Source organism: Oratosquilla oratoria, chromosome 4 (genome assembly GCF_046742065.1).
Source record: "Oratosquilla oratoria isolate Oo_2021 chromosome 4, ASM4674206v1, whole genome shotgun sequence".
Taxonomy (NCBI): Eukaryota; Metazoa; Arthropoda; class Malacostraca; order Stomatopoda; family Squillidae; genus Oratosquilla; species Oratosquilla oratoria.
Window position 1 is genome coordinate 44,594,146 of NC_134780.1, and position 19,900 is coordinate 44,614,045.

Here is a 19,900-nt window from a genome sequence, read left to right on the forward strand (position 1 = left end):
CTCTCTCTCTTTTTCATTCTAATACAGGCTCTATTACTCTCGTAAAAAAAACTGGACTGTCGCCAATCCCATATATCTGCGAACCCTCCCACAGTGCCTTCCTGATTACCCTGCCATAAGCCATTTCCAAATCCATAAAGACCTAAAAAACATCTTTACCTTTTGCTAAAGCTTTCTCACATGTCTGCCTTACCACAAAAATCTGATCTACGCAATCCCTGCCTGTCCTAAACCCACACTGTTCCTCACCAATTATTCTCTGTTCCTCTCCTAATACTCTCAATTAAAAACTTCCCATAAACCTTCCCAACTACACTCAACAAACTGATCCCTCTGAAGCTACTACACTCACATTTGCATACACATATATATACACATATATATATATGTATATATATATTTACATATATATATATATATATATATATATATATATATATATATATATATATTACACACACACATACATATATATATGTATATATATATATATATATATATATATATATGTATATATATACATATATATATATATATATATATATATTACACGCACATACACACACACACACACACACACACACACACACACACACACACATATATATATATATATATATATATATATATATATATATATATATATGTGTGTGTGTGTGTGTGTGTGTGTGTGTGTGTGTGTGTGTGTGTGTGTGTGTGTGTGTGTGTGTGTGTGTGTGTGTGTGTGTGTGTGTGTGTGTGTGTATGTATGTATGTATGTATGTATGTATGTATGTATGTATGTATGTATGTATGTATGTATGTATGTATGTATGCATGTATATGTATAAAATCCTGAACTCTGCACAGAATCAAATTTTCGTGTGTCAAATATCAGCGTGTATCTATAGCCAATTGGGTTTGGACTGCAGCCCTCTTAGCTTCGATCTCGGCTCTTGTCCACGAAGACACAAGTTCGATTCCTGACACCTCTCGAAGACCTCTTGCCCAAGCTACCCTGAAGCACTTTAATGATTTTGTTTAACTCAATTCCCAGATGAATATATTCAGCGTGAGGGGCGGTCCCCAGTTTGAACGAGATGTCAAGGAACTGTGACCCCAAATAGGCTTAAAGTGAATAGCAACGCCTGGAGCTTACTGTCATATATGAACTGAGTGGTTTGTTTTATGTTTATTTATGGTTACAGTCTCTGCGATGGGGTCGTCAATTACTCCCATTTTTCTCTTTAGAATGAATTGTTTTAGTAAGATTATGTCTTCCCAGATTTTTTGTGGCTAATTCAGCACGATTTTCTTTAGTTAAGGATGCAATAAATATTCTCTTCATCTTTCAGAAGCATCACTCTGCGTGTAGTTGCTCATGACAACCGTTAGAATCTTAAACGACAGAGAGAAAAAAAAAATCTCACCCGTTGAAGACCCAACAAAAAGAAAAAAAATTGGAAACCATCTTTGTCTGTTTCCCTATTTCTTTCAGTCCCCATTACTTCATAAAAATCCTCTCTTCGTCTTCCTTTTTTTTATGTGTGCTTTCATTCCTATCTATTCCCTCCCAGCCGACCATCATCCCTTTCCCAGTTCCGCAGCGGGAACCACACCTCGTGTTTGGGAAAGGATCGTACGTTTTCCAAAAACCTTCGTTTTCCAGAGCTTTAATCTTTGCCATTTCGAAATTGCATTCTTGTGTATCCCTGGTTATTTACACCATTCTTTCCATTCCCTAACAAAGCTGAGAAAGGGAGAAGGGGTCTACAGAAAAAGAAACAGAAAAAAGAGACACACAGAGAGAGAGAGAGAGAGAGAGAGAGAGAGAGAGAGAGAGGTGGGGGGGGGTTAGAACCTGACGTTGATACGATAGGGCTATCTCACACTCTACCCTTGATGCTTTCCCCGATCCTCCTCCATATCCAAGACCCTGTTTGAAGTGGTGGACACTCCAGCGTGGGTAAGAGGAATCCCGTATCGAATTCTGGGGATGAAGTACTTATAAGGTTGTCACATCATTAAAGCAATTAAACCCTCTAAAACACAGATTCTGAACCCTTTTTCTGTCATTTACCCCAATCCCCTGGTCCATTGGATCATCTACCTTATCACTCTCACACTAAGAATACGTTGTCAACTTGCAAAACAAAGACAAAATAAAATTTAGAAAAATAGAAGACAGATTTTCTAAAAATTCTGAGCAAACAGAAAAAATATATAAAGAAAGAAATGCATACCTGTCATGTAAATAACATGTACACTACCCAGGTATTACGTATTGCAGAATAAATACTAAACATCCAGGTGTGATATATCTACCCTCTGTCGTGTAATTTTTACCCCCCCCCCAAGGTAATACGCACTAAATAAAACGTGTATTTTCTTTCGTTATCAAAGTTAATATTAACCAGAGTTTTGACATTAATTCTTTTTTTCTTTCCTAATTTTTATGTGACTTTGTATTAATTTTCTTTTGTTTTGTTTCGCTTTATATTATTATTCACTTCTCTATTTGTTTATTTCTGAGTGGTATGGAAGTAACGGAGCAAATGGTTAAATGTATCAAACCGATGATTAAAAGGTAAACGACAAAGGGAGAGAGGGAAAATCACGTCTCTAAGCATCTTGGTTACTTTATCTTTCCGTTACTGCCTCCCGTGAAAAAGGAGACGAGTGTGTCTTATGTAAGGTCTCATCTTTACCCGCAGATCGCACTTTACAAACTTTGAGTTCTCATTGAAGATCCAAGACAAAGGGGAAGCATGAACACAAACGCACAAACACACACACACACACACACACACACACATGGAAAAGGATATGATGAAGTTTATTGAATACCTGACTCGTCCAAGACTGACATATGGTACATCGATGTGGTCACTACACAATATATATAGATATATATATATATATATATATATAAGATAAATAAATCAGAAAACAGCAACAAAAATTACTCCAGATCTTGCCAATAAATCATACGAAGAAAGACTGGTTAATCTTGGGATGTTAACGTTAAATGAGAGAAGAGAGAGATGATCTCGTACCAGAGCTTAGAGCCATGAAAGCCATGGGCACACTTGATGGACAAGACCTCTTAATGTGGGGAGAAGAAAATCTGAGGTCATGAGAGAAGATTAAAAAGGACTCAATATTCAAAGGACATTAAGAATGTAGTATTCCGTACAGGATTATTGATTCATAGAGTATTGTGAATGGAAGGATATTTAAGGTCAGAATTGACTATTTGGAATGCAGAGACGGATCCTTTGAGTATAGTTCTTAACCTGCATACTACAACTTGGTGAAACACACACACACACACACACATACACACACACACACACACACACACACACACACACACACACACACACACACACACACACTCACTCACACACAAGCACACACACACTCACACACAAGCACACACACATTCACACACAAGCACACACACAAACACACTAGCACACACACACAAGCACATAGCTTCCCACACAGAGTGATAGATATATGGAACAAATTGGATGAAGAAATAGTGTGTGCAAACACAATACAAGAATTTAAGAACAAACTTATCTTGCGAGATACAAAAACGGGGCACCACGAGCATAGCTCCCCTTCCCGTATAATACAACTACTCGTAGGTAAATACACACACACAAGTACAACCACACATACAGGCACACACACAGGCACACACACACACACACACACAAGCACACAAGCACACACACACACGCGCGCGCGCGTAAACACGTTAAACACACTACATAATGGCTGGCAATGATAAACATACGTTACGGTGTGATAGCTGTGGTGGTTGTGTTTGTGTTTGTGTTTATGTTTGTGTTTGTGTTTGTGTTTGTGCTTGTGCTGATGCTATTCGTGGTTATGGAGAGAAGGAGAAGGAGGAGGACGAGGAGGAGGAGGAGGCGGAGGAGGAAGAGGGGGGAAGGGACGAAGGTAGCAAGAGCGATAAGGATCGCGTCCCAAGGGACGGGGCGTCCTGTCGGTCATCGGCGGCACAATGATGATGATGACATGCATCCGTGGACGAAGGAATCGAATCGTCTTCTTGCTTGATCCCGTGTAAGAGCCTCTTGAGACGTACCAGGAAAACCCTTACAGGCCAAGTCCTCCTCCTCCTCCTCCTCCTCCTCCTCCTCCTCCTCGTCCTCTTTCTCATCCTCGTGTTCCTGCTTCTGGTCATCCCTTTCGTCTTCTTCATCTTATTCCTTCTCAATCTTCCCCTGGTCCTCTTTCTCAAGTTTAGCTCCCTCCTCCTCTTCCTCCTATTCACCCTCCCTCTTCTCCTTCTCCTCTTCTCCACTTCTTATCCTCATCTTTTTTTCCTTTTCTCTTTCTCCTCCTCATCCAACTCCTCCTCTTCCAACTCCTCCTCCTTCTCCTCTTCCTTCTATTCCACCTCCAATTCCACCTACCTCTCTACCGCCCACTTTTTTTATTATCATCTTTCTTTCTTCTCTCTCGTCCTCCTCCTCCTCCTCATCATCATCCTCCTCCTACTCTTCCTTCTGTTCTATTCCCTCTTCCTCCTCTTCCTCCATCTCATCCCACTCTTCCGCCGCCCCCTCTTTATCTCCATTTTTATTTCCTTCCTCTCGTCTTCCTTCTCCTCTATCTGGTCCTCCTTCTCCTCTTCATGATCCTCTACTTGTCCTCCTCCTCCTCCTCCTCTTCCTCCTCCTCCTCTTCATCCTCCTCCTCCACCGAACTCAACGGAGCCTAAATCCTTCAAAGCGAGTGACATTTCACGATTGAAGAGATCCTTTGGACCACAAAGAAAAAAGAAAAAAGAAAGAAAAAAAGAAGAAAAGGGGGGAGGAGGGGAAGACGAAAAAAAAAGAGTAAGAAGATAGTCGCACGGTGGAAATCTGGAAACCCCGAGGCCAGCTACCTGGCCCTCGGACCTGCCCAAAGGGTTTTTGACTGGACAAGGGAACCCACGTCAGAGCCCAGGTCGTCCTCGTTCAGCCTCAAGGTCGTCCTTATACAATCTCGAGGTCGTCCTCGTTCAGCCTCGAGGTTGTCCTCGTACAGTCTCGAGGTCGTCCTCGTTCAGCCTCGAGGTTGTCCTCGTACAGTCTCGAGGTCGTCCTCGTTCAGCCTCGAGGTCGTCTTCGTTCAGCCTCGAGGTCGTCCTCGTACAGTCTCGAGGTCGTCCTCGTTCAGCCTCTAGTTCATCCTCGTTCAGCCTCGAGGTCGTCCTCGTTCAGCCTCGAGGTCGTCCTCGTACAGTCTCAAGGTCGTCCTCGTTCAGCCTCGAGGTCGTCCTCGTTCAGCCTCGAGGTCGTCCTCGTTCAGCCTCGAGGTCGTCCTCGTTCAGCCTCGAGGTCGTCCTCGTTCAGCCTCGAGGTCGTCCTCGTTCAGCCTCGAGGTCGTCCTCGTTCAGCGTCGAGGTCGTCCTTGTACAGCCTCGAGGTCGTCCTCGTACAGCCTCGAGGTCGTCCTCATACACTCAGCGAAGTAGGCCTACCATAAATCCAAGCGAAAACGAATAAAGTTCGAATAATTTTCACGTGAGGAGGACAATACAGAAGACTAGAAACCGATACAAGAAAAAGACAAAAATGCACGTTGGCAGTTCCATTGGACGGTGTGTGTTTGGAAAAAGAAAAAGCAGAAGAAGAAGAAGAAGAAGAAGAAGAAGAAGAAGAAGAAGAAGAAGAAGAAGAAGAAGAAGAAGAAGAAGAAGAAGAAGAAGAAGAAGAAGAAGAAGAAGAAGAAGAAGAAGAAGAATATGAAGAAGAAGAAGCTGAAGAAGAAGAAGAAGAAGAAGAAGAAGAAGAAGAAGAAGAAGAAGAAGAAGAAGAAGAAGAAGCAGAAGAAGAAGAAGAAGCAGAAGAAGAAGAAGCAGAAGAAGAAGAAGCAGAAGAATAAGAAGAAGCAGAAGAAAAAGAAGAAGCAGAAGAAGGAGAAGCAGATGAAGAAGAAAAAGAAGAAGAAGCAGAAAAAGAAGAAAAAAAGTATAAAAAAGAAAAAAAAATTGCGTTGGTTTCTAACCCTACCCCCTCCCTTCCACACACACACAGACACAAACACTACCTCCCTCCTCCCCTCACCCCCTCCTCCCTCCCTCGGGTCGTCGCCGCTGCCACGCGGTATACAGGTGGCGGAAGAAAGGTTGGCCTAAGGGAATCATTACCATACAACCCTTAAAGGACCAGTCCGACATCAAAGGGACCCCTGAGGGCGCGGACAAAAACCTGACAGGGAATTCCTCGGCCCAGGAGCATCGCCGGGAAGAAGATTTACTCCGAGATGCCAAACCCGGAGTGGGAAAAATTCGCCTCTGTGTTAATGCGATCGCGTGTGTTGGGGGCCGAGTTAAGGTAATTTTGCCTATGTGATACTCGTTAAAAGGGGATAAATCACCCGATCTTTGTGTGTGTGCGTGCGTGTGTGTGTGTGTGTGTGTGTGTGTGTGTGTGTGTGTGTGTGTGTGTGTGTGTGTGTGTGTGTGTGTGTGTGTGTGTGTGTGTGTGTGTGTGTGTGTGTGTGTGTGTGTGTGTGTGTGTGTGTGTGTGTCTGTGTCTGTGTGTGATTCACCATAGTCTTGGATCACGTGTTGTACTCGTGATCGACAGCTATTTCCCTTCCGGAAGAGAGCTTAAAGATCATATATGACCGATCTATGGCTAATGTTGTGACCTTACACGCACACACACATCCAACTCCCCGTCTACGGGAGTTGGAGTAACGACTCGCAGCGCAGCGATACTGAAATTATTTAAGTTCTTGGTGAGATTCGAACCTGGACCATAAATCCGTTGTGTGTGTGTGTGTGTGTGTGTGTGTGTGTGTGTGTGTGTGTGTGTGTGTGTGTGTGTGTGTGTGTGTGTGTGTGTGTGTGTGTGTGTGTGTGTGTGTGTGAACACAGCTCCACCCAAGAACTCTTGAACCTTTATATCCATCACAAAAATAAATAAGTAAATAAACAAATAAATAAATAAATAAATAAATAAACAGATAAATAAAATGTAAATAGATAAATAAATAAATAATTAAATAAACAGATACATAAAATGTAAATGAATAAATAAATCTAAATAAATGAATAGATAAATCTGCAACGCTCAACAAACACCAGGGCCCAGTAATGAGTCCCTGTAAGTAGTGACCTTGTAAGATGGACGTCAGAGAGGATCATCTCCCTTCCACACGTCTTGAAAACTCGTCAGCCCCCTCACCTCCATTCGGAGGTGAAGCCCCGATAGGTTGTCATTCGGTCTCTGTACTTAATTTGTATTTCCTCCATCCTTTCACATAAGGAGAGCTGGCAACCGGCGAATGATCTTCCTCTGACTTATTACAGCCAATGGGAGGACGTGAGGACCGTTGCCACCCACTGTGGGGCCTCGGCTGTTGAAAATGGGGGCAGTAATGATTACAAGTACACCCCAACATGAACCGAAAAGGTAACACAATTACCATCACATGCAAGAAGAAAAAGCTGAGGAGGCGACTACGACTGGAGGCGCTGATTAGCTGCGACCGAAGCCGTCACCATTGCCCTGTGCGCTTGGACTGCTGGGAATCAGAAAGGAGTGCGGGATTCGAACTCAGAGCTTAGCGAATGCGAGATCAGCACGCTTCCGATTGCACCATTATCAAGCACTGAAGAATTACTAACATATGGAAGAAACGCAGCATGCAATTCAACATTTACACTACATATCAGCGTTTCTCAACCTTTTTCCCCTTGCGTAATCTTTAAAATCAATTACATGTCTAAGGAACCACTGCGCAAAAAAAAAAATAATAAAAACATATACCATATCTTTCTCATTTTATTTTCATCGCAATAATAGGTTAGATAGGATGATGTCTATGTTACATTATTGCACTAACCAAGAATATGTCGTGCGTGTTTAATTATATTACGTATATGAAATTAAATAAAAAATCGAAAAGTGCATAAGCTTATCTCATTTGTTCTCGCGGAGCCCTTAGGGACCTTTTGCGGAACCTTAGTGGTTGAGAAACGCTGCTCTATACACTCACACAACACGGACATTTGGTCTCCGAGGGCCAACCTTTAGTCTACGTGAGCAACGGCTGAGATCTGGGGCAACGGGTCCGTTGATCGATCTCTAAATCCGTTAATCGATCTTAGCTCCAACGACCCTCCCTCTACTTCCATGAAGACTACAGAATGTTACAACAAGACCTAGACAATATATAAACAATGAGGGAGAGAAGGAGCGAAGAGGGGAGAGAGGGAGAGAGGAGGGAAGGAAAGAAAGACAAGAGGAAGAGGGAGAGACAGCCAATGATGATAACAGACAGACATAAAAGACAGGTAGATAGACAGATACAGAGACAAAGAAAAACAGAGACTGACAGAGAGGTATAACGAAGAGAGAGAGAGACAAGAATAAGAGAAGAGGTAGGGAAAGAGGTCGGGGCACCTTAATAATGTAGGGAGAAAAAGTTAGAAAGGGGGGAGAGTGGAAGGGGGAGTGGATACGGGAACAGAGAGGAAGTGAACTGAAGTGAGGTGAGGGAAGGGAGGAGAGGAGAGGGAAGAGGAGGAGGAGGAGGAGGAGGAGGAGGAGGGAGGGAAGGATAAGAGTACAATAGCAGAAGTAGAAGACAGAAGAAGGGGAGAAGAGGCAAGGAAAGACGGAAGAGAAGAGAAGAGAAGAGGGTACCCACTGTAAAGAAAAAGATAATGAGCAAATAAAAAACGGGAAGAAGGGAGATGGAGTGATGACGAGGGGAGGGGTGAGGGGAGGGGGGAGGTGAGGAGGGGAATGGGAGGCAAGGAGGAGGGCAAAGAGGAGAAGGGGAAGGGTGAGAGGGGAAGGTGAGGTGTCCTGATTACGCGGCTTAGTGTCCCAGGTGGCAAAATGATCACGATATCGCGCCATGACAGAAGATTGATAATAAGATACGCTAGCCTTTCCTTGAGCAGCGACTGTACCCACAAGACCTCAATTATCATATTCATTCTCGATATAAATAGAATTTCCCAGACGTCGAGGACGGTTGGAGACCTGAAATTCGTTAAACCAGTTTATTAATTGAACGGTACGTCACCCCCACTCCCCCCAACCCCCCTACATACACCCAGGAATTGCCCCCCCACCCCTCACCCCCACACACAAAGAAGGGCCGAATCTGTTTCTAATACTTTCACCCTCTCCCTTTCTTTGATCTTTCTTTAGTTTGTATTTAAATATGTGTTTATCTCTCAATGTACCTATCTGCCTGTCTACTGTCTATCTATACACACACACACATACATAAACATATATATATATATATATATATATATATATATATATATACATATATATATATGTATATATGTGTGTGTATATATATATACATATATATACATATATATATATATTATGCATACATATATATATATACATATATATATGTATTATGCATACATATATTTCTTATATATATATATATACACATATATATATAGATATACATATATATAGATATAGATATATATATATACATATATATAGATATATATATTTATATATATATATATATATATATATATATATATATGCAAAGCGAAGCAGAGCGCTTTCGTATATTACATCCAGTGCAAAAAAAAAATTTTTGCACCGAAGATGTAACATACGAAAGCGCTCTGCTTCGTTACTTTCTTTTTTCCAAGTGGTCTATTATGCATAAGTAAACACATGTACCCTTGTTCTTATTAGCATATGCATATATATGTATATCTGTGTACTATCTGTTTGTGTACAACTTTCTATAATTTTCATTCTCTCCTTTTTTTTTCCTATTCTTTATTTTGTATTTACATATTTCTTTATGTATCTGTCGACTGATCTCCCACTCTGTCTACCATCTGTCGGTATAATTGTCTACGTAACTATATGCCTGTCCATCTGTATATCTATCCATGTGTGGCACATTTTTTTTTTTTTTTTGTGAATATAATATTTTTAGGTTTATGCAGTGACTATTTCAGGGACTTTAGTGACGCCCCTACGGACCAGAGTCACAGGTCGTTCTTTCAGAACGGGAGACTATGCTCCACTCAAAACAATAAATGAATAAAAGAAATAAAGCAAAAATAGTGGTTACATCATTTCGTTTCATCTGTCCCTACTTTCTACTTCCTTCCCATCTCTGCCATGGTTTCGGGGCGATATTGTCTCCGAGAAGCGAAAGTTAAGTTTTATTTATTTATTTATTTGTTTATTTTATTTATTTATTCTATATATCTATTTACTTATATATTTATTTTATTTGTGTATTATTTATTTACATATGGTTATATGTATTCATTTATTTATGTTTATTTTATTTATTCATTCATTTATTCATTATTATTATTATTATTATCATTATTTTATTATATTTATATTTGTTTATTTATTTTATTTATTTATTTATATTTTTATCTATTTTATTTTATTTATTTTTTTGTCTCCCAACACAACTCCACCCAAGCGAAAGTGGGACACACTATTTCATCCCTTCCCTAGCGCCAAAAAGCAAGCCGACCGGGTCGGGCTAGGAGTCCAGTTCCTTTAATGATGCTGCCCGTCTCTCACCGGGGACTTTCCAACAAAACCCACCCCCAGGACTCGTTTACATATCCTCCCCATCTCAGCATCATTAATCTCCCCAACTCCGCCCCCCTCCTCTTGATAAATAATTAGATAAACGCCGTCATGAAAAATCGCGCTCCTCTAAGCTTTCAATTGCATCTCTTTAGCAGATGTGTCGACCGCATTTGTTGTCCTGCCCGTGTGATGGATCATAATTTCAAAAGCGTCGCTGGGCCGCTGGGAAAGGCGGGAAGGGGAAATTGCCATTTATTCAAGTTGAGTTTTTGAAAAGCCTAAGGGCAAAAAAATATATATGTAGGCCCAGGATAAATGACGACATGCAAATTGAGGCTGAGGGGTGGAGGTGGAGGTGGGGGGGCGGAGCCAGAAGGAGAGCAAAGCGAACGGCTCTTGGTCGCCATCAACCCTTTCCCGCCAGATACTTTGATTGATGTTTTTCTTCGGACTAAAACCATGCGATTTGGTTTTCTATTCATTTCATATTCTTGTTTGTTATTGTTATTATTATTACTAGAAGTAATAGTAGTAGTAGTAGATCGTCGTCGCCATCATCATCATCATCATCATCATCATCATCGTCGTCGTCGTCATCGTCGTCATTATCATCATCATCATCATCATCATCTTTTTTTCTTTGAGAAATTTCAAGACGACAGTTACTCGTAAGTCTCGATTAATATTTTCCAACCAAGGTGGGCAATTTGGTATCATTCTATTTTCGCGAGCACCAAACGGTTTTTCTCTCTTTTCGCAAAATTTCTCGGCCACATAGGCTTTATGACAAAATCATTTTTGCGTGTGTGTGTGTGTGTGTGTGTGTGTGTGTGTGTGTGTGTGTGTGTGTGTGTGTGTGTGTGTGTGTGTGTGTGTGTGTGTGTGTGTGTGTGTGTGTATGCGTGTGCGCGCGAGCGTACATGTATATGTGTCTGCGTGCGTACACATAAATACTTGTTTGTATACTTCTGATTCTTAATTACATGTACATCCATGGATATGTACGCTTACACTCACGCGTCTTTGGGTAACCGTTCCGGACAGCGAATGAGGGGAAAGGAGAGGGGAGAGGAAGGGGAAGCTGAGGGGGAGAAATAAAAAGGAGAGGGTCAATTGTTAGATAAGAGGGGAGGGCGGGGGGGAAGGAAAACACAAACACGAGAGAATGAAAAGGAGTAATGAGTAGAGGACAAAAGAAAAGAAATGAAACAAAGAATGAGAATAAAAAGGGAGGGTGAAGAATGAACTTAATAGAACGCAAGCATCAACAAACGCAGACTGAAGTTGTGTGTACACATGTACGCATGAACGTATCTAAGAATACGCACACATGTGACGGCAAATGCACATAATTACACACGGCTATAGCTGACATTATCCATACATTAACAAGTACACTTTTTTATAAATAAATGCAGACGTTGCACGCATACAGATAATTGTTTCAAGTCAATATGCAATCACGATTACAAAAGCCTTGAGCTTATAACCATGCACGGCCTCGGCCTTCGTATTGGGGGGAAGGAGAGGGGGGTGGAGGGGGGGAATATGCCCGGGGGCGATACTTTTAGTGGGGAGGGGGGCAATTCTATCCTAAACTTGTCGCCCACAAGGCTGACAAAATAATGATGATAAAAGCAAGGTCAAAGAAGCCCTGAATATTTTACCGTAATCGACGATTTTTGCGTTAGAATGGACCAAATATACCGTAATCTTTTCTGCAAATAGGGACATTAAATACAAATTCTAAAATCAGTTTAATTATTTCGTAAGCCATTGGCTAAAGCAGTCCGTAAGTGATGGGGGAGGAGTGGGGGGAGGTTTTTTTTTGTGTTTTTTTTGGGGGGAGGGGGTGAAATTGGGGGGGGTGAAATTGGGGGAGTGAAATTTCACTCCCATAGGCCTTCAGCCCACTTTACCCCGGAGAGACACTTACTGTGGTATTCTTAAAAATATATATATTTCCTCATATAAATCTTATATAAATCCTTGGAAGGGAAAGGTTTATATGATGATAGATTTTTTTTTTAATACCACCCTAAGACTCTTATGGTGGTATTCTTAAAAAAAATAAAAAATAAAGAAATACAAAAATCCATATTTGAGGACCACAATGGAAATAAGCGTACATGCTTTTTGTGTTATCCTCGGCAATTTGCATTTATTATTCCGAACTATGTGTTCTTGTCATTATTTGCACTTCATGTACATTGATTCATTGCCAAATAAAGTCTATCTATCTATCTATCTAAATCTTATATAGGTGGTATTCTTTAAAAAAAAAAAAATCCTTCCTCATATAAATATTTCCCTTCCAAGAATTTACATAATATTATAAGGAAATATTTTTAGGATGCCACCGTAAGATATTTTATGGTTGTATTTTTGAAGAGAAAAAAATATTTCCCTTATATAATTCTTTCCCTTCCAGGATTCTGTTACTACGTGATGAGAGTGACCACACCGCTAAACAAACATAAAATGTGAATGTGTAATTTTCCACCCTGATGCCATCACTCAATTACACATCATACCTCGCACCCAAAAACTCACGTACTTTCATACAGAGCATATCCAGTAAACTAGCACGTACATATAAGCACATAAACACACACACACACACACACACTTCAACGAACGGACGGCTTAAGCCACGTCCACACGGTCGAGCTGTGCCTGGCAGGCTGTGCCTGGCAGGGCAAAGTCTGCAGTCTATGCCCGCGTAAGATGTCCACACAGCTGTCTGTGGTGGTTGGAGGGCAGTCAGACGCCAGCAGTTGTTGTGAGCGAGTGGTTCATTACGGTAAGATCACCATGGTGCGCTCCATACCTCGAAAGAAGATAGCACTATATTCTAGCATAATTGGTGCCTGCATTAAAAAGAAAAACAAGAGACCACAGAGACGTGTCTGGTGCCGGGAGTGGTTGCAGAGACGTGAAAGAATGGGTAGCTCTGTGACAATCCTACGTGAATTGCATGAGGAAAATGAAACTTTGTTCCGCAATTACGTGCGGATGGACATAAACAGTTTTTATATTCTTGTATCGAAAGTGGAGAGCTATATTCAGAGGCAAGAGACAAATATGAGGCAAAGTATTACACCAGCAGCACGTTTGTCTCTATTTCTGTAATCAAAACACCTTACATTCCACAGACATTCATGTGATTTATATATATATATCAATCGAAGTTATAGTGTCTTGTCGTGACCAATATGCACTAGCACTCGGTGTGGACATGGTGTACTAATAACATGGTAGTCAGTGGATCTGCCTACACCTTACCCCGTGCGTTTGGCAGTGACGGAAGACCTCCATCCACTGCCCTCTATTGGCGCCGGGAGCGGACAGTTTGATGGTTTGCCCGCTGAAACTGCTCGTACAAGGGCAAAGCCTTCGTGTCCGACGGACACTGCTCGACCGTGTGGACGTGGCTTAAGGAAATAAAAAGATAGTAGTGTATAAAAGAGGGCTTTTGCCATTGGGCGATTGAGCGAGCGATTAATTGGCGGTCTGTACTGAGCGGGTTTGCTAACTTTGCTCGCACCTCACCTCGTGCGTTTGGCAGTAATGTCAGCCCTCCATCCATCCACTGCCCGCAAATGGTGCCGGGAACAGACAGTTTGATGATTTGCCCGATGAAATTGCCCGTCGTCGAGCAAAGCCCTCGTGCCCGGCGGGCAGTGCTCGACCGTGTGGACATGGCTTTAGAGGACGTTCTGAAGAAAAAGTTAAATTTCGTGGATTCCAAAGCAAAGGAAGTACCTATTGTATTTACAGAGTGGGGGGGAAATTGCTCGTGGTGTAGGGGAAAGTAAGGAAAAAGGAGAAGGGGAGGGATTACTTAGGGAAATGGAAGGAAATGAGGAAGGTGAGGACTTGGCCCAGGCAGGCAGACGCCATCTAAACAAACGAGGTCCGGACCAATTTAGCGATGACGAAATGTCTAACAAAAATGTAAAGATTAGAAGTATAGATAAGAGCAATACAGTAGAAGATGATGAGAATATTTTCCAGGGATTTAAAGAGGGTGGGGGGACACAAACCCCCCCCCCCCGATTAACAAGACTAGAAGAGAAGCTCGATAAGATGATCGAGCACTGGGAATTTAGGTTCGGTCACGTTAACAACATTGTGCAGAGGGTTGAAAAATTGGAAGAACTAGAGAAGGCGAACAAAAACTTAACTAAGGAAATTGAAGAAATAAAAAAACAGTTAAAAGAAGTAAAAGAAGAGAATAAAGTCTTAAAGGAGAATAATAAGGAGAACAAGAAGGGTTGGAAAAAAAATCCAAGAAAATAGCAAAGTTGCATTTACTGACATAATCAAACAGCAAATGAATGAACAAACTGAAGACTCAGTTATTAAAGTGATGAGACAGAAGGAGAATATAGTAAGAGACTTAGCAGATAGAAAGAAATGTATAATTATATTAGGAATGGAAGAGAAACATAACCCAGATAGAACCACAAGAATCAAAGAGGAAAATGAAAAAGTAAGAAATTTACTAGAATTAGTTCAGGAAGATGAGCCAGAAATAATTAAACAAATCGAAGAGAAATTCAGGCTCGGGAAATATAGTACAGACAAGACCAGACCAATTAAGATTAAATTCAGGTCACAAACTACGGCTGAGAATATCTTATCCAAAACAGGGAAACTAGCAACAAGTGAACAATATAAAAAGGTATGGATAAAAAGGGAAATGAATAAAGTGGAAAGAGAGGAGGAAGTAAGGAAAAGACATGAAGCTAAGAAAAAAAACGAGACCAGAACGGAGACAGAAAAACAAGAATTCTACTGGAGAGTAGTGAATATGAAATTGAAGAAATGGAACATAACAAAGAGAAACACAAAAGAAACAGAGAATACAATGGAAATAACAGAAAGTTAAAAGTATCCTACACAAATATAGATGGATTAACAGGACTGAATGAACTGAACAAATATCTGAAAGAAAAAGATCCGGACATAATGGGAATTGTTGAAACAAAATTAAAAGGTCCACTACCACCCAACAGCATAGGACACAATACATATAATTATTGGATTAGAAACAGAGAGAAAAACAAGGGGGTGGAGTTATGTTCCTGACTAAGAAGGATATAAGCGTGAAGAATGTCACATATGGGAACAATACAGTAGAGATGATTATGATAGAAGTAGAAGATAGAGATAAGAAGAGCAGAAAATTTGTAATAAACTACGTGCCCCCAAAAACAGCCTCGTGGGAAGAGAATGAACATAAAAGCATGTTAGAAGACACAAGAATAACACTAAACAAGATAATGGAAGATGGAGGAAGAATAGTTATGATGGGCGACTATAATTGCAAAGAAATATGCTGGGAAGAGATGACCGTAAAGGGTGGAGAAGACTCATGGGGTAGTGTTCTACTTGAGATGATTACTGACCACACAATGACACAATGGATCCAAGAGAACACTAGGTATAGAAATGAAGAAGAACCATCGAGACTAGACCTAATAATCACATCAGAACCTGAAATAGTGGAAAAGATAGAATACCAGGCACCAATAAGCAAAAGTGACCACATATTGATAGAACTAGAACTACATGAGAAAAAATACGTGAAAAGAAATGAACAATATAGAAAAGGAAGAATGATGTATGAAAAAGCAAATTTTGATAAAATAAGAGAATTCTTCCAAAATGAAAACTGGGAAAGAATACACAAAGAAGATACAACAGTAGAAGAGAAATGGAATATTTTGACAAAAATCTATAAAAAGGGAGTAGAAAAGTATGTCCCAAGACAAAAACAGGAAAAAGAATATATAAAGTGCTGGTACAATAAAAGTTGTAGGGAGATAAAAGACAAAAGAGACAAAGCTTGGGCCAAATAGAAGAAAAACAGAAGACAGAAAAATTGAAAATATATACTTGTTATAGAAATGAATATGTACAAGCGTGCAGAGGAAAAGAGAAAATATGAAAAAGATGTCATAGAAAAGTGTAAAGATCAACCAAAACTATCCTACAGATTTGTAAACAACAAACTGAAAAACAAACAAGATTTGGAGAAATTAAGACAAGGAGGAGTTGAATACACAGAGGAAATTGAAATGGCAGAAATTATGAACAAACATTTTAAATCTGAGTTTACAAGGGAGAACATACAACCTGAAGAGATCGAATGGAAAGAGAAAGGCCCCCCTATGAAAGAAATAGAAGTAACAAAGAATGAAATATTGACACACTTGAGTAATCTTGATGTCAGAAAATTGCATGGACAAGATGAAATGACAAACTGGATTTTGAAAGAATGCAGGAATGAACTGGCAGATATAATACATAGCATAATAATCAGTTCATTGAAAGAAGGTAAAGTTCCAGAAGATTGGAAAAAAGCAAATATAGTACCTATATATAAAGGGGGAAATAAAGAAGACCCTAACAACTATAGGCCAGTCTCTCTAACAAGTACAATAGCAAAAATTTGTGAAAGAATTGTAAAAAATAGATGGGTAAAATATTTAGAAAAAAACTAATGTGCTAAATCCAAGACAATTTGGATTCAGACAAGGACGATCATGCGTCACCAATTTAATATGTTTCTATTCAAGGCTAATAGATATAATACAAGAAAGAGATGGATGGGCTGATTGCGCATTTCTAGACCTAAAAAAAAGCTTTTGACAAAGTACCACATAAAAAGTTGCTTAAGAAATTAGAAACTGAAGGAGGAATACAGGGCAAACTACTAAATTGGATGGAAGACTTTTTGCAAGAAAGAAAAATGAGAGTAGTGATAAGAGACCAACACTCAAAATGGGATGAAGTAATAAGCGGTGTTCCACAAGGAACGGTTCTGGCCCCAATAATGTTTGCTATATATATTAATGATATGGAGGAAGGAATTGAAAGCTATATGAGCTTCTTTGCAGATGATGCAAAACTATTGAAAAAAGTGAACACAGAAGAAGATTGTGAATCACTACAGAGAGATCTAAACAAAGTACAGGAATGGAGTAGGAAGTGGGAAATGGAGTTCAATACAAAGAAGTGTAGTATAATGGAATTTGTAAAAAGTAAAAACAGAATAACAGGAGCATATAAATTGGGAGAAGAAGGAATAAAAATAGTAGAAAATGAAAAGGACCTGGGAGTCATTGTTATGAATAATATGTCACCTGAGAAACATATAAATAAGATTTTTGGAGAAACCTATAATTTAATATGAACAATCAAAGTTGCATTTACATATCTGGATGAAGAAATGGTGAAGAAAATTCTAATCACCCTGATAAGACCAAGATTGGAATATGCGGCAACGATATGGTCACCAAGTACAAAAAAATGTATAAAAAAAACTTGAAAGAATACAAAGAGCAATTACAAAATTGGCACCTACACTCACAAAACTATCATATGAAGAGAGACTAGCAAAACTTGAACTACAGACACTAGAGCAAAGAAGAGAGAGAGGAGATTTGATAACTATTTACAGAATCATGAAAGGCATAGAAATTACTGATAGAGAGAATCTGATAAAATGGGATGACAGAAATACAAGAGGACATGGAAAGAAAATCAAAAAGGATAGCTATAGAAGAGACCTGAAAAAGAACAGCTTTCCTCACAGAGTAATAGACAGTTGGAACAAGTTAGATGAGAAAGTGGTGTGTGCAAAAACAATACATGAATTTAAAAATAGTTTAGGTAAAATGAGATATGAAAACGGGACTCCACGAGCATAGCTCCCCTTCCCGTAAAATACAACTAGGTAAATACAACTAGGTAAATACACGCACACAGACTCAGAGATACACAGACTCATGCACATATACACACACTTGCACACATTAGTCAAGCAAATGTACGTGCGCACATTGGCTTACTTACACATGTACGTTTCCATACGCTCGTCTACATGCCATGTGCACGTGTATTTTTCTCTTGGTTTCTGCTCAGACGACAGCTAAATAGTCTTCCTGACAGAGATCGCTGACAGACCCCAAAAGGAACTGTAACAACAAGAAACGGTGTACAGTGATACTTGATATAATATCCTCATAATACCTTCCTTTCCTACTACATTTACGTACATGAGTATCTGATCACAAATTTGCAAAAAGACTCAAAAAAGTACAAAAATAAAAAGTAAACAGACATGGAGGGATACAGAAAGAGAGAGAGAGAGAGAGAGAGAGAGAGAGAGAATCTTAGGCTTAATAAAATGGTTACTCCTTTAATTTTCTTTAAGCCTTGTGTTTAGAGAATACGTAAATTTTGAACGGATGACTCTTATTAAGTAGACAATTCTTCTACATATCCAAAGAAATACTATTTTTTATTGTTTTGATTGGAGTGAAAGTCTGACTACATTATGAGCAATTGCTAAGGCTAGAAAATGATTTCATGTTCACACAAAGAACAAGGAAAATAATGCATCCTTCAATGTGAGCCCTTAAAACAAGAAATGGCGTGTTAACATAATAGTTCTAAGTTGCCTTTTTTTCATGAGTGTGGATTAAAAAAATGGCAATTATATATTAAGAAAACTGCCGATATCATAATGCATTTATACATTTCAGATGACAAAATACTACACGACATTTCCTTCATAGTTCTCTCGACTTCAAAACAATTTCTAGTCCGACATGATTGATCCCACGTTACACGACAAAAAGGTCGGTTGATGTATCCTACCTAGTTGAAGATTAATTCAACCAGGCCACTGAGTTGGCAGTAGAATCTAAGGCCATTATTTAATTCATACATACATATACCAAGGCTTTTTCCCCCTTACCAGGGAGGTAGCCAAAAAGGACAAGGCATAAAATCATTCCCACCCATTCCATCCCCGAAAACACTCCACACCCCTCCACCCTCCCTCCCATCTTAGCACCTCCTAGGTGACGGGTCATCCCTGCACCCTGTCCACTGCCCATGCAAGAAAAATATGTTGGTGTATTTTTTAGTTTGCATAGGAGCAATGGTTCACTGACCACATGAACAATAATCGCAACTATCCCCATTATGATTATGATCAACAGACTTAACAAAACGTAACCCTGAACCTGATAAGTGACATGGCTTTTCCAAGTCTACCCAGCCCTGCCAGCCACCAATTTGACCCACACCAACACAAAATGGTCCCCAACTTGAATTATCCAAGAACTTTGGTCCAAAAATCTACTGATAGAGAGTAGAGTAGAATGCCCCATGAAAATATATTATGAATTTAAATACGAATGTGTAATGTCCCCACCCTACCCATGATATATGGTCCCAAAGAGATACCTAAACACAACTAGAATGGTAAGCTCAATATATGTCACGGGCTTGACAACCCT

General features: G+C 39.9%; 1 long non-coding RNA gene across 1 annotated transcript in view; it reads right to left on the reverse strand.

Moving 5' to 3' along the window:
* The window catches only part of LOC143024326 (uncharacterized), a 48,452-nt gene extending 29,901 nt beyond the window's left edge, over nucleotides 1-18,551 (reverse strand). Inside the window, exon 1 of the long non-coding RNA XR_012966281.1 lies at nucleotides 18,447-18,551. This is a non-coding gene — a long non-coding RNA (uncharacterized LOC143024326). The remainder of the gene's footprint in view (nucleotides 1-18,446) is intronic.
* Between the last annotated feature and the right edge of the window lie 1,349 nt (nucleotides 18,552-19,900).